This window comes from Marmota monax, unplaced genomic scaffold (assembly GCF_021218885.2).
Source record: "Marmota monax isolate L192 unplaced genomic scaffold, Marmota_monax_Labrador192_F-V1.1 WCK01_AAM20220418_F8-fsc00050, whole genome shotgun sequence".
NCBI classification, from domain to species: Eukaryota; Metazoa; Chordata; class Mammalia; order Rodentia; family Sciuridae; genus Marmota; species Marmota monax.
Window position 1 is genome coordinate 2,942,752 of NW_026694552.1, and position 14,858 is coordinate 2,957,609.

The 14,858-nt window shown below is 39.3% G+C and overlaps 1 long non-coding RNA gene across 1 annotated transcript in view; it reads right to left on the bottom strand.

Moving 5' to 3' along the window:
* Window positions 1-14,858, bottom strand: part of LOC124076756 (uncharacterized) — a 36,869-nt gene that overhangs the window by 8,536 nt on the left and 13,475 nt on the right. The window contains exon 4 of the long non-coding RNA XR_006846456.2: window positions 4,565-4,758. This is a non-coding gene — a long non-coding RNA (uncharacterized LOC124076756). The remainder of the gene's footprint in view (window positions 1-4,564; window positions 4,759-14,858) is intronic.

Genomic DNA, 14,858 nt, shown 5'->3' on the forward strand with positions numbered 1-14,858 from the left:
GGTCCGTCTCATTCCACCATCTTTCCTACCTTCATATCTCCTCCCCTCCCCTCACTCCCCTCTTCCCAATCCAAAGGTCCTCCATTCTTCCCCCGCCCCCATTATGGAACAGCATCCACTTATCAGAAAAAAACATTCAGCCTTTGGCATTATTTTAGACAGATTTTCTCCCTTTGACCATAAAAGGGCCATCAGCTGTGGGCTGGCGTTATAGCTCAGTGGTAGAGCACCCACCTAGCATGTGTGAGGCACTGGGTTCTGAGCTCAGCACCACATATAAATTAATTAATTAAATAAAGGTCCATCGACAACTAAAAAAAAAAAGTAATTAAAAAAAAGGGGGCCATCAGCAGTTTCTGGCCATACATTTTCCAGTCATGTCACAATTTTTTCCTCAATTAAGTCAAAAAAAGTAATTAAAATGAAGTATTCTGATTGTCCTGGCCTGGATCACATGGCCATACCTCAATCAATCAAATTGTTTGCCAGAGAGACAGAGTACTGATTGGAAGATCTCACTAGAACTGCATGGCTAGATAGGAAAGGGGCAGTACACCAAAAACCAAAATAATACAAATAAACAGGCTTTTGCTTCTAGGTGAAGCCAAAGGCCCTAGGAAAACAAACATAAAGGTCTAATAGGTTCCCTGTATTCTCCACTTAAATTGGGGATGATACCATCCTACATGCAATCCTCTATGCAAATGTCAGAGTCTTGGAATCTCCCTTATAGCAAAGACTGCTAGCTTTCACCTAATATCTGTTCTCTCCTTACCCCTGCAACATAGCATTTTGCTGCTTGGAACATGAATGTGCTCATTGGAGTTGTATCTTATACCCTGAAGATTGGACACTAAACCCTTTGAAAGAGAAATGAATTTCTATCCAGTTTAGCCAGTGGCTATTTTGCTGTTGTTGTTGTTGTTGTTTTTTAATGCATTATACTATACTCTTTCTTTTTTTTTTAAAAAAAAAAACAAGCACTCTACTGACTAAGCTATATTCTCAGCCCTGATCTGTAATCTTTTTTTTTTTAAATCTTTATTTATTTTTTTTAGTTTTCAGCAGACACAACATCTTTGTTTGTATGTGGTGCTGAGGATCGAACCCGGGCCACACAAATGCCAGGCAAGAGCACTACTGCTTGAGCCACATCCCCAGCCCCTATACTCTTTCTTTTATTTTCTTTTACATTGAGATATTTATTTCCATATTTTTATTGGTACATTACAATTATACATAACCCATCGTTATTTTGGCTATCTGATAACGTACAGCTCAACCTAATCCGAACTAACAACCCCACACTTCCCACATCCAATCATGGCACAACAAGGACGTTAAGAGTGAGGGTTAAGGGCTGGGGTTGTAGCTCAGTGGTAGAGCACTTGCCTAGCATGTGGGAAGCCCTAGGTCCGATCCTCAGCACCACATAAAAATAAATAAATAAAGATATTGTGTCCATCTATAACTAAAAAAATTATTTAAAAAAAAACAGTATGGGTTAAGAGTCAAGCCACTTAGCTGGGTGCAGCAGCACATGCCTGTAATCCCAGTGGCTCAAGAGGCTGAGGCAAGAGGATTGCAAGTTCAAAGCCAGCCTCAGCAAAAGTGAGGAGCTAAGCAATTCAGTGAGACCCTGCCTCTAAATAAAATACAAAATAGGGCTGGAGATGTGGCTCAGTGATTGAGAGCCCCTGAGTTCAATCCCCAGTACCAAAAAAATAAAAAATAAAAAGTCAAGCCACTTGAGTTTGAATTTATGCTCTGCCACTTACTAGCTCTGTTCACCAAATTTCTTTATCTCTATGTTCCTGTTTCATTGTGCATAAAATGACATTAATGACATCTATCTCACAGGTTGGTTGTAAGGATTTAGCAAGATAATCGATGTATGTACTTAGAATACTACCTAGAACATGGCTCAGTGAGCATTAGCTATTTTTTGGGTTGGGGAGGCTGCAAATTTTATCTACTAAAGATTTTGGGAAACTCTCCCTTCCTCCACAACCTATTCCTACTTTGCCTTAATGAGGCCTGCCCCCAGTCCCATTCCTCTAAACGCTGCCTCAACCTGACTTTTCTAAAATACCTCGATCTAACGAGGTCACTCCTACTTGAATCTCCTCAGTGACTCCCATTTACCAAAAGGAAGCCTTAACCCCTTCACCTGGTGGCCAAGGCCCTTTTGGATAAAGGCTTAACTGACCTTTCTGGACTAACCTCCTGCCACTCTTCTACAATGCCCCACACCCCAGCCATACTCAACTATTCTCTGCCATCACCTCCCTAACTGCCTCTCAAGTGTTAACTACTCCCATTGCCCACCTCCTGAACTCCTTTGGCTGCCGAGGTACCATACTTTCTTGGTCTTCTTCCAATTCCCCTTGCTATTCCTTTTCTTTCTCATTCTTCAATTTCCTTGTAAGGTTCCACAGAGTTCCATCCTAAACCCACTTCCTGTTTTGCTGCATGTCCCGTCCCTGAGTGATGGCATCCAATTTTAAGCTCTATCTATATGCTCATGACTCCTAGTTCTTTACTCCTGACCTCTCTCATGAGTTTTGGCTTAAAATAACCTTTTTTATATTTTTATTTTGAGACAGGGTCTCACTGAGTTGCTTAGGGACTCACTAAGTTGCGGAGGTTGGCTTTGAACTTGGGATTCTCCTACCTCAGCCTCCTAAACCGCTAGAATTACAGGTGTATACCACCACACCCAGATGGTTGCAAACATCTCTATAGATGACATCTCCTGAACAGTCACCTTAACCTCAGCATGTCCCAAACTGAACTTTTCTTCCGCATCTTAAACCTGCTTTTCCTCTTCATTCTGAATTTGTTGGTGACACCACCATCACCCAAGCCTGAAACTCTTCATTCTCTGCATGTAAGAAATTACTCAATCCTGACCGTTTACATACTCAGTAACTCTCCAATCCATCTTCTCTCCATACTCACTCTCATCCTTTCTAGCCCGGACTCTGCAATAGTCTGTCTCCAGTCATTATGCTTTGAAATCAACTGACAACCTTTTATCTACCACTAGTGAAAACTTTACATTGTCACTGCCCTGCTAGAAACTGTTTTTTTGTTTTTGGTTTTATTTGTTTGTTTGTTTGTTCTTTTAGTACTGAGGATTGAACTTAGAGGCACTGAACCACTGAGCCACATCCCCAGCCCTATTTTGTATTTTACTTAGAGTCTCACTGAGTGGCTGAGTACCTCGCTATTGCTGAGGCTGGCTTTGAATTCATGATCCTCCTTCCTCAGCCTCCCAAGCCACTGAGATAACAGGTGTGTGCCACTGTGCCTGGCTGGAAACTCTTTATTGATTCCCAGTTAGACAAAATTACTCCATCCCCTGTTGTATGCCAAGATCTATGCTAAGTATAAAAACTGCAATGTTGAACATGAAATCATCCCTACCTCTTAGTGGACTTACCACCCGGAATGATAGACACATAAATGCATACTAATCATAAGTGATAAGTCCTGTGATAAATATACTCACAGAACATTAATAGGAGCGCACAACTGAGTTCGTTAGGGACTATATCTTCCTAATCTTTGTGACCCCCAACATCTAGTACTAGGTTTAATTCAGAAGAGAATTTTATCTGAATTCTGAATAGATACTCTTCTCTTCAGTCTCCTTCTATATAAAAAGACTCATAACTCATCTATTAAATAAATGCAATTTATAAACCTGTCTGAATCCTGATTTGAATAAAATACATGCAATTTTAAAAGATGAGAAACCAGGTAAATTTAACAGGGCTAGATATTTGATGATGTTAAGGAATTACTGTAGGGTTTTTTAGTGTTATAATGTTATTGCCTTGTGTTAAAGAGTGTTTATCTTTTAGAGCTATTGAGTTTTGGGAGGTTTTTTTGTTTGTTGTGTACTGGGGATTGAACCCAGAGATGCTTCATCACTGAGCTACATCTCTAGCCCTTTTTATTTTTTTATTTGAGACAGGGTCTCACCAAGTTTCTTAGGACCTCACTAAGTTAATGAGACTGGCTTCAAACTTGTGACCCTCCTGCCTCAGACTGTGCTGCTGGGATTACTGGTGTGTGCCACTGCAAAAAAGTACTTCAAAATGAAATAATATGATGAGATTGTCTGGGAGCTGTCTGAAAATAATATGTGTTGTCAGATGAGGGTATAACTGAAAGAGGACTGATAATGCCTGTTATTAATTGCTGAAGCAGGCTGAGGTATAAAATGAAAGATAAAATTAATCTCTCAGGGTTTCATGGCAATTAAATAATTATATAAAATGTCTGACTATAGTACCTGATGTCTCAAAAAATAACAGTTTTATCTGGGTACAGTGGCACATACCTGAAACCCCAACAACTCAGGAGGCCGAGGCAGGAAGATTTCAAGTTCAAGGCCAGCCTCAGTAATTTAGCAAGACCCCGTATCAAAATAAAATAATAAAAAGGGTTGGGGAATGTAACTCAGTGATAGAGAGCGCTCCGGGTACAATCATTAGTATACACACACACACACATGCACGCGCATGTGTGTTTACAAGTTTGCTTCTCTCCTCACCTCTTTAAATCCATCCACATAAGGGCATTACATGGGAGACAGCAGATCAGTGGAGTGGGAATTAGAATTCCAGCATCTGAAGGACTGGAAAAATACTCGGCATCATTTCTCTTCTCTGGCTGGTAATGACTGACCAACTAGAACACCAGATGTCTCCCAGAGCAGCCTTGGGCAGGAATTGAAGTGTTTCAAAACTAGCAAAACAAAAGAAAAGAAATCACAGCTTTAACTTTTGTGGACAGGACACAAAAACTCATTTAGAAGTAAATATGGGCTCTTAGCTGGAATAGGGCTGGCCATTTCCTCTGCTGCTCAAATCTCTCTGCAATATCGCCATCTGGTGGCTATCTAGCATCACTTTATTTCGTTCCCAGATGCAGTGCCCTCTGATGGCTTTGAATACACTTAGAAAGTTCTGGAACTGGGGCTGGGGATGTGGCTCAATTGAATACGCGCTTGCCTGGCATGCATGAGGCACTGGAATCGATTCTCAGCACCATATAAAAATAAAAATAAAGATATTGTGTCCACCTAAAACTAATAAAATAAAATATTAAAAAAAGAGAAAATTCTGAAAGGAAACAGCTTCACTCAGTGAAATGTTCTATGAACTGCTCAAAGTTAATCCTCATGTCCTACAAAGTTCCTTATGCTCAAACTCCATTATAGCCCCTCTCTGTTAGAATTGTTTACCTGTGAGCATTCATTCATTTACTCACCCAACAAATTTATTCTCTAAATGCCACACTTAGGATAGACACTGTGGGACAGGAGACACAATGGTAAACAAAATGAATTGAGGACAGAAACAAAAAATTAAGCATGCAAACAGAATTAAAACATCCCCCTTTCCACCCATTATAAAATAGTTTTTAAATTTATTGATACTGGGGATTGAGCCCAAGGCCCCATGCATGCTATGCATGGCACGATACCACTGAGCTACACCTTCAGCTCTAATTATTGCAATAGATAAAATTTGGATGCCACTCCTCACCCAAACTGGGAACACATTCCTCATGCTAAGAGGGGAGGTTGGAGGGACTGTGACCACTACCCCCCAAACTGACAAGCCCAAAGATGGAAAGATTACCCATTCAGGCCTACCTGCATCTACATATGTATAATTCCAGTCCTTTTGTCACTCATTCCCTTGCCTCCTCTCCTTTAAAAATTTTGCTAATTGTCAGGGATTTTAAAGATGGAATGAAGTTTCTTCCATTTTTCTTCAAAGATATATTTGAATATAAAACCTATTTGCCTATATATTTTGGAGGGGGAATACTGGAGGTTAAACTCAGGGTGTTCTACCACTGAGCTACATCCACAGTTCATCCCTTTTTGTCTTTTACTTTGAGACAGTATATCACTAAGTTGCCCAAACTGGCCTTGAACTTGTGATCCTCCTGCCTCAACCTTGTCACTAGAATTACAGTCATGCACCATTGCATCTGGCTAAATTATATATATTTTGTTTTGTCTGATTAGGGCTTTTAATTTTCTCTGAAATATTTCTATCTTTGGCAAACAAATTCCCCATTCAAGTTTGCTAACCTCATTCTTTAAGATGCAAATTTCTTCCTAGTTTCAACTTTGGAAATGCAAATTTCTGGCTTATAAAACTAGCATGGAATGTCTGGCTTATAAAACTAGCAAACGTTAATTCTAGGTTTTAATTTTTTTCTTGTATACACCTATGTTTATATATATATAGCTTATATATAGTCTGCTTACATGGTACTAACTTGACTTATAAAAAAATTAGTCCAAGTGCCTTTTGATTCACATGACTTTAAATCTATAATACATTATTTAAATTTGTTCATAATAAAAATGTCTTTAAAATCTAGTAACTAATTTTTCTGGCCTGCTAACCAATTAATATATTGGTCTCTAGATACTGAGATATAATGTCCATTGTTTTCTCTATATAGCAACCTTTGAGGACATTTTTGGCAAAGAATAATTTAAACGTTAACTATGCTTGATTTCTGTAAGTAAAGCTAACTATTAAAATGAATAAATTAAGCTGGGAGTGTAGCACACACCTGTAATCCCAGTGGCTGGGGAAGCTAAGGCAGAAGGATTCAAAGCTGACCTCAGCAACTTAGCAAGGCCCCATGCAACTCAGGGAGACCCTATCTCTAAATAAATATAAAAGGGATGAGATGTGGCTCAGTGGTTAAGCACACTGGGCTCATCCCCAGTACCAAAAAAATAAATAAATAAATTTAAATTTTCTAAAAGGTGACATTTCAAATTATTTTGTTTTTACAAGGAAACCTCAATCCAGAGATGAAAACTCTTAGGCTTTTCATACCTGAAAAATATTCCATCTACTTTTTTTATTTAAAAAATTTTTAGTTGTTGATGAACCTTTATTTTACTTATATGAGGTGCTGAGAATCAAACCCAGTGCCTCACACATGCTAGGCAAGTACTCTACCACTGAGCCACAACCCCAGCCCTCCATTTTCTTTTAATTAGTGTATGATGTTTATATCTATATATGATATTCAAGGTTTGTTTAAAATATGAATTGTTCAATAGATTTAAAAATTCACAAGTGACCTGCCAGACATGGTGGTACACACCTATAATCCCAGTGACTAGGTAGTCTGAGGCAGGAGGATCTCAAATTCAAGGCCAGCCTCAGCAACTTAACAAGACCCTAAGCAACTAAGTGAGACCCTGTATCAAAATAAAAAAGTTAAAAGGGATGGCAAATGTAGCTTAGTGGTGAAGTGTCTCTCGGTTTAATCCTCAATACAGAAAAAAATTAGAAATTCATCAGTGAGTCTATACTTTCCTTGCTCCAAACCAGAGATAAGTCAAAGAAAATAACAGATGATTTAAAATGCTAATAAGCTATATACAGTTTCTACTTCTGAAATATCATTTTATAATGAGCTAAAATTAGGGAGATTTTGTTTTTAATTTCATAACTCCTAAAAGTACTTTCAGAAATTAACTATTAGTCTGTTCACACATTCATTCAGTAATCTAAACTTGTTAAAAACTTGTGTGTCTGTTTTAAATTTATTTTCACAACTACCTTGTTAAAAAAAAAATACATGATATACAGGATATGATGTTGAAACTGGGTTCTCCACCTCTGCTTCTGTAGTTGCTGGTGAAGTTACAGCCCTCCACAGCAGCAGCAGCTCCTCACAACTGGGCATGCCCTCCAGCATTAGCAGCTGGTCTCAGTCACCAGGACTGGATTCTTTGGAAGCGAGTGGGACCTGTGTTGTATATCTCCATAGCAGGCAAATGCCCACTTAGTGCTGCAGCAGACCTTATCCACCCACTAGTGACTTCTTTCCAGGTTCTTGTCCTGAGAATTTGAAGAATGAAACCCAGGGACAAGAGAGAGTGAAAGAGTTGCGTTTGTTCAAGTAAGAAGAAAAGAAACAGAGCTCTTGCTGGGCAAGAGGGGACTAGAAAGCAGGTTGCCACTTAAGTGTACTAGTCCAGGGGTTATTAGAAAAATGCCAAGGCTACTGGTCAGCAGCTATACTTGTCAGGTATTGGAAAGGTGCCATGCCTATTGGTTCAGCTTATGACCCTTTAATTAGTTGTGCCCTTTTAGGCCTTGAGTCTGTAACCTTCATTCTGGTCCATCCCACTTGTCTTTTTACACTACTCTGGGACAAATGGGTCAACTGGAATGCTTGCAGTGTTCCTACAGGTTAATTTCATGGATTAGCCTACACGTTTAGAGAAGCTGTTATGGGGCTTAATGCCCTGCCTGCCTGCTTCTCTTTTACTATCTACTTTATCTATTCAATGTTGCTTATAAAACAACTCCAGTAATTTTCATTTATAGTTTCATGTTTTCTGCACAAACTGGCTGGTTTTTTTTTAACATTTTTTTGGTTGTAGTTGGACACAATAACTTTATTTATTTTTATGAGGTGCTGAGGATCCAACCCAGCACCTCACATGTGCTAGGTGAGCGCTCTACCACTGAGCCACAACCACAGCCCCTGCCTAGGTTTTATTGTTCTGTAATAAGCAAGGTGCTTCACTGTGTTCTTAAAAAAATGCTAAATGGGGGGACTGTAGTAGTGGCTTAGTGGCAGAGCGCTTGCCTGGCATGTTTGAGGCCCTGGGTTCAATCCTCAGCACCATATAAAAATAAATAAATAAAATAAAGATATTGTGCCTGTCCACAACTAAAAAATGTTTTTAAAAAACAGTTTGTCTTATCAAGAGAATTTGGAAGCGGGGCACAGTGATGCACGCCTGTAATCTCAGTGGCTCAAGAGGCAGGAGGACTGCAAGTTCAAAGCCAGCCTCAGCAACTCGGTGAGGCCCTAAGTAACTCATCAAGACCCTGTCTCTAAATAAAATATAAAAAGGGCTGGGGATGTGGCTTAGTGGTTAAGGGCCCCTGGGTTCAATCTCCATTACCAAAAAAAAAAAAAAGAAAGAAAAAAAACAGAGAGAGAATTTGTTTTCTACTGATTAAGTCCTACAAGAGTTAAGATTTATTCAAATCTTCATTTGTTCTAAAATTGCTTTTAGTCTGTAACTCTAAAGCTTTAAAATCTGCCAGTTAAATATAATGCTGTTGTTATCAAGAATACAAGCAACAATAAATGTTGGTGAGGATATAGGAGAAAAGGCACACATTGCTGGTGGGACTGCAAATTGGTGCAACCAATCTGAAAGTAGTATGGAGATTCCTAGAAAACTTGGAATGGAACCACCATTTTTACTGAGCTATCCCACTCCTAGGTTTGTACCCAAAGGACTTAAAATCAGCATACTACAGTGACATCAATATTTATAGCAGCACAATTCACAATAGCTAAACTGTGGAACCAACCTAGATGCCCTTCAATAGATGAATGGATAAAAAAATGTGGCATTTATACATAATGGAATATTACTTAGCATTAAAAGAGAATAAAATTATGGCATTTGCAGGTAAATGGATGAAGTTGGAGAATATCATGCTAAGCGAAATAAACCAATCCCAAAAAAACAGGGGCCAAATGCTTTTTTGGATAAGTGGATGCTAATCCTTAATGGGGAAGGGCATGGGATGAGTGCAGGAACTTTGGATGGGGCAAAGAGGAGCGGGGAGGGGACAAGGGGGTAGGAAAGATGCTGGAATGAGATGGACATCATTTTCCAAGGTACATGTATGACTGTACAAATGGTGTGACTCTACTTCATATACAACCAGAGAAATGCAAAATTCTGCTCCATTTGTATACAATGAATCGAAGAGCTTCCTACTGTCATGTATAACTAATTAGAGCTAATTAATGAATAAATAAATAAAATGCTGTTGATCATGTTGTTGTCTTACTGTTACAGAGTTGAGGACTTTCAAGAAACTGAGACAGCGTGAAAACTCACCCTTTAAACCCTGATTCTTGTGATCATGTCATAAAGATTTCAGACATGTCACTCTGAGTAACAGGAATGAGTTTATTGAAAGGACAGGAAAAGGGAAAGGGCACACTCTCAAGGGAGACAGTGGGTCCTCTCAGAGAGGAGAGGGACAATGTGCCTCTCCTGTATTCAAGATTTTTTTTTAACAGAGAGAGAAGAGAGAGAGAGAGAGAGAGAGAGAGAGAGAGAGAGAGAGAGAGAGAGAGGAGAGAGAGAGAGAGAGAGAGAGAGAGAATTTTTTTTAATATTTATTTTTTAGGTGTAGATGGACACAACACAATGCCTTTATTTTTATGTGGTGCTGAGGATTGAACCCGGGTCCCGCCCGTGCTAGGCAAGTGCTCTACCACTGAGCCACAATCCCAGTCCCTGTATTCAAGTTTTATTGGGGACCCCAAAGAAGTTTCCAGAGAGTCCCACCCAGGTCCATCTCTTGGCTGACAGCAGGTGACATCAGTATCTATTGCTATGAAAACTGAAGTTACCCTTGGCCTGGCTAAGTGGTTCTAACTGAATTGTTAATCATTTTATAGGTTTTATGGTCAGGATAAATTATCCCTATGTTCCAGGATCTGGTCTGTGAAAAGGGTCACAAAAGTGTCTCCCTTCAAAGTAACTTGGGTCCCTCTTATCAATGTTATTTCCTGCTTGCATTTCCTTGCAAATAACAGGTAGTTTGGTAAGAATGTGACATATCCTGTCCAGTTAGGCCAGGCAGGGCTGCAGGCAAATTGCTTTTTGGCAAAGAAAGTATGTAGGTATCTGCACAGTGGGCCCACTTTATAGAGTTATTCTCTTAACCTTGTGTTCCCACCATTCACATCTGTCTGTTCCCTAACACTAGGAATTCACAGAGGAGGAACTGGATTCAGGACCAGCAAGCCTCTTGGCATATGTGATGGAAAAAAATTTCAGCATGTGCCAGTCAGAAACATAGACTGAGGGGACTGGGATTGTGGCTCAGCGGTAGAGTGCTCGCCTAGCATGTGTGAGGCCCTGGGTTCTATCCTCAGCACCACATAAAAATAAATAAATAAAGGTATTGTGTCCTACTACAACTAAAAAAAAATAAAAAGGAACATAAACTGAGGTTTATTTAGGAAAGCAGAGGCACATTCAAGGAGAATGTGGGCTATTTTGAGAGTAAAAAGCAAAGCAGAGAGAAAAAATAACAGTTATTTGTCAAATCCCACCAAAAACATAGATAGCTGGGAGGTCATAAAAATGTTACCAGAGTCTAAGGCCTGAGGCCTGACTCTAGGGATTCAACAAATCAGGTCCAGCCACTCACCACAAAAACCAAACAGAAAGGGTAATGGTGAAAATCCTGTGGGTAGCTACGCAGATTAAATTTTCTTTCAGGTTTTCACCTATCCCTTCCCTATTTGGCTTTTAGGGCAAGTGAGCAGACCCAATTTGTTGGATCCCTGAAATCAGGCCTGTGTCCTAGGACTCCACTAACAGCTTTGGCCACCTGTGCTAGGAGAAAACATGCTGTTGAAGCCAGATTTAAAGATAGGTAGTTAGTGTAGTTAGGTAAATCTGATCTAATATCATATCTAACAAAGAAAATGGAGTAGAGCTGAGCTGGGGGAAACAAGAACAGCACCTGGGAGACTAAAATGTTAATGTTTCCAAGCCCCCCCCCCCCCCCCCCCATCCCAAAGAACTGTAAATGAAACAGCTCCCAGCAAGACAGGGAGATGCTAATCAAATCACCCTAGGCCCTTCCTGCCCAGATCACTCCTCCCCTCCCCCACCCCATCACCCACCAGTCTTTCACCATTTGGTTCCCACCTGCATCCCCCACCACATGCAGGGTAGAGGGAGATAAGCAAAAAATAAAGGACAGGAATGTAGAAGAACAAAAGAAGATCTTAGATATAAAAGGGAGAAGCCCCTTTGCACAGATTTGGCCTTTTAGGTCCCCTTCTTCCTCTGGTATCCTTTAATAAAGCCTTTTAGTTTCCACTCTACACTTGCCTCTGATGTTATTCTTCAGCATTCAGGGTGTTACACTTCAGCATTCAGGGAAGCAAGGACGTCATGGTAACGGTGGTATCACTGTTTGGGCCTTTGCCATTCACAGCTGGCCAATCCTGAAATGAAGAGAGCAGAAAAAGAGGGGGGCCATGCAGCTGCCAAAATTAAATTCCTTTCAGGGTCTCTCCCTTTATTTTCACCTTGGGACAGCATCAGCTGCTTTTTACCATCATTTAGTGAAACAGAGAAATGGAACTTTTGGGACTCTATGGACCCCAAAGTCTGACCTATGGCAAGTTCTCCCTGGCAGTGCATGTCAGGCCTTGCCCTTCCTTTTCCTTGTTGTTTGGGGCTCTTTTGAGCCAAGTTGGATTCTTTTGAACCAATTTGGGCTTCTGCCCATTTTTGTGACAAGGAAGTTCAGATTCTGTAACTTTGTGCTGCCAATTAGCAAAGAAGGGTCATAAGATACACAGAGAAAACTGGGTGGTTTGAGGAAATCTATTTTGTTATTTGCATAAGAATGGAAAGCACTAATTTTGTATAGGTGCTCCCTAGGAACAATTTTGGCTTTGTCTATTTATAGCTATGAACTTATAACTAAGAAAAAAAAATGATATATATGTACCTGAAGGTGTATTCTAGTTCAATATAATTGTGTCATGTGTTCTTTTGTTAGTCTGCTATTAGTCTGTATTCATGGTGACTGAATTAAAGCAAAAAAAAAAAAAATCTGATAGCTGGTATTGACAATCCCTACTAGAATTTTATTGTTTGGTTGATGGTTCGTCTTTATTTTGAGCTGGTTAATTTGGATATCCTTTGTTTCAGAATCTTTGTTAGAACACTATTTGCTAGCATTTGGTCTTTTCTTCTGCAATCCCATTGTGTAAATCTGCCTTTTTGCTTTTTTGCTTCTTTCTTCTGATCATTGCAACCTTGTCCCTTTTAGTCCAAAATATAAGAAGAGGCACGGCCACTATTCAAGGGAGGAGATAGTGTTTAGAGAAAAACCCCATCTCCCATCTAGCACTCCAACTAGTTTTATGTTTGATGATTATGGTGTCTCCACTTGCTTAATAGATGTGGACTATTTAATATTTCCAAATAGGTTTTCTTGTGTGCTGATCTGGAGTCCTCAGGTAAGACAAATGGAAAAAACATACATAAATTTCTGACCAGCTTTTTAAAATTCTGATACAATGGGAAATGTTTTAAATTTTAAAGCAAGCTCTTTCTAAAATGACTAAATCCTGTGATAAACTAAAGCAGGAAGAAAAAGTTTTGGAAACTCAAAAGAGGTTTTACCAGTGTGGGTGGGCATAGAAAGTGCCTTATGCCCTACTCTTTGAAGGGCTAACTCTGACTGAAAACCAAGTCAGACCAGAATTGTTAGGTAGTGGTAAGTAAGTAATGAGCATTTTAGTATATAGCAAGGCCAAAAGTTATTTTTTAAAGTTTTAAGTTACTGCCAAGACAGTTGAGTGAAAACTTGTAGCAGATAACCTGTAGCAAAACATTGGTACAAAAGACCTTGACAATAAGCAAATAGAAACAAAAGAAGCTAATTGGGGAAATGCATCAAGAAGAAAGGATTAATGGAACTAACTCTTTCACAGGGTCCACCGAGGTCAGGGTAAAGCTAGGAGTTGTGGCCATAGGTGCCTCCATATATCCTAGAAGTGATGTTTCTTTATTAACTCAGGACCTCTAAGGTAACATCTGTTTGGCCACTGAGTCCAGTCCCCACATTAACATAGGATTGACTTGTAGATGAAGCCCCCCCCCCCACAATGGGATGGCCACCGCGACAGTTCTGGAGAGAACAAATTATGGCCCAAAACTCCACCACCGGACATGAAGGAGGACCTTGGTTCTCCTGGTAAACACCAGACAGTAATAAATATGGAGACAACATTGTTTCCTTTATTGCTCTCTGAACAGAAATGGCCCATTCTCTCAAGAGTGCTCTCTGCTTAAGCCTTAATCTGCTTTCACCCTACTCTAACTTTGCTTCCACTTTACCTTTACTTATAATAAAATTCTCTTGCATGACTTTTAGTATCTGACTTTAAATTTTCTTTTGTCAGAACACAAGAACCAATGTTTATAGCTTCGGTTCCCCACTCCCCACTCTCCTATGACAGAATGACTTATCAACTAAAATATGATTTTTCCAACCCTTTACAAAAGAAATTTCCATTTGTAAAGGTTTCTCCCGCTACTGCTTAGCTCTTAAAATATTGGTAGAGGTTATTAACTTAAGCCTGAATAGCAAGCCTCATTTTTAAACCTTTTTCTTTTAACAGACCTTTGCCTCTACCCCTTTCAGTGATGTTTAGACTGTTTTGTGTCTCTGAGATTTATATTTTCTGCTTTGTTTCAACTAAGTTAAATCTAAATCTGGAATTACAGATTTAGACTAAGGATTTCTTAGGACTATAGTAATTATATCAAAAGATTAGTTTTAAGAAACTGGCAAATAATGAATCTAAATGAAAACTATGAAATCTTTGTTTTCCATTTTTATGTATGTTTGCATATATGTGTATATTGTGTTGTATGCTCATGGTACCAAATTAGCTAATAAATAAATATTCATAAATTTTTATTATTTTTTTAAGTATTAGGAATTGAACACAGGAGCATTCAACCACTGAGCTACATCCTGAGCACTTTTTTATATTTTATTTACAGACAAGTTCTCACTAAGCTGTTTAGGGCCTTGCTAAATTGCATAGGCTGGCTTTGAAATTGCGATCCTCCTGCTTCAGCCTCCTGGGATTACAGATGTGCACCACCATACCCAGCTGCTCATAAACTTTTAAAGGACATAAATACAAAGGTCTCAGTTCACATGACTTTAAATATTTGAGAAGTTAGCCAATTTTAATTTGTTAGT